The sequence below is a fragment of the Lottia gigantea genome (assembly GCF_000327385.1).
Source record: "Lottia gigantea unplaced genomic scaffold LOTGIsca_103, whole genome shotgun sequence".
NCBI lineage: Eukaryota > Metazoa > Mollusca > Gastropoda > Lottiidae > Lottia > Lottia gigantea.
This window is the reverse complement of record NW_008706824.1, coordinates 115,703-116,838: the sequence shown is the minus strand read 5'-3', so window position 1 is coordinate 116,838 and position 1,136 is coordinate 115,703.

Here is a 1,136-nt window from a genome sequence, read left to right as displayed (position 1 = left end):
CTAGTGTTGTAGGTAAAAATTAAACCGTTGCTATAGAGGGATACTGCAGAAGCTCTTCTTAGTTACGAATAACTAGTGTTGTAGGTAAAAATTAAACCGTTGCTATAGAGAGATACTGCAGAGACTCTCCTTAGTTACGAATAACTAGTGTTGTAGGTAAAAATAAAACCGTTGCTATAGAGGGATACTGCAGAAGCTCTCCTTAGTTACGAATAGCTAGTGTTGTAGGTAAAAATATAACCGTTGCTATAGAGAGATACTGCAGAGACTCTCCTTAGTTACGAATAACTAGTGTTGTAGGTAAAAATTAAACCGTTGCTATAGAGGGATACTGCAGAAGCTCTCCTTAGTTACGAATAACTAGTGTTGTAGGTAAAAATTAAACCGTTGCTATAGAGAGATACTGCAGAGACTCTCCTTAGTTACGAATAACTAGTGTTGTAGGTAAAAATAAAACCGTTGCTATAGAGGGATACTGCAGAAGCTCTCCTTAGTTACGAATAGCTAGTGTTGTAGGTAAAAATTAAACCGCTGCTATAGAGAGATACTGCAGAAGCTCTCCTTAGTTACGAATAACTAGTGTTGTAGGTAAAAATTAAACCATTGCTATAGAGGGATACTGCAGAAGCTCTCCTTAGTTATGATAGAGGGATACTGCAGAAGCTCTATTTAGTTACGAATAACTAGTGTTGTAGGTAAAAATAAAACCGTTGCTATAGAGAGATACTGCAGAAGCTCTCCTTAGTTACGAATAACTAGTGTTGTAGGTAAAAATAAAACCGTTGCTATAGAGGGATACTGCAGAAGCTCTCCTTAGTTACGAATAACTAGTGTTGTAGGTAAAAATTAAACCGCTGCTATAGAGAGATACTGCAGAAGCTCTCCTTAGTTACGAATAACTAGTGTTGTAGGTAAAAATTAAACCATTGCTATAGAGGGATGCTGTAAGAGCTCTCCTTAGTTCCAAATAATTTGTGTTGTTGACAAAATAAACATTTGAATCAATAAACATTTCCTTTTATAGTCTGTAATAATAGTAATGATAAATCAATACTGGCTAGGCTGCACCTGTACAATAATTGTCACCTAACTCCAAAGATGTAATATTTTACATACTTTTTCTGCCATTTTTCAAA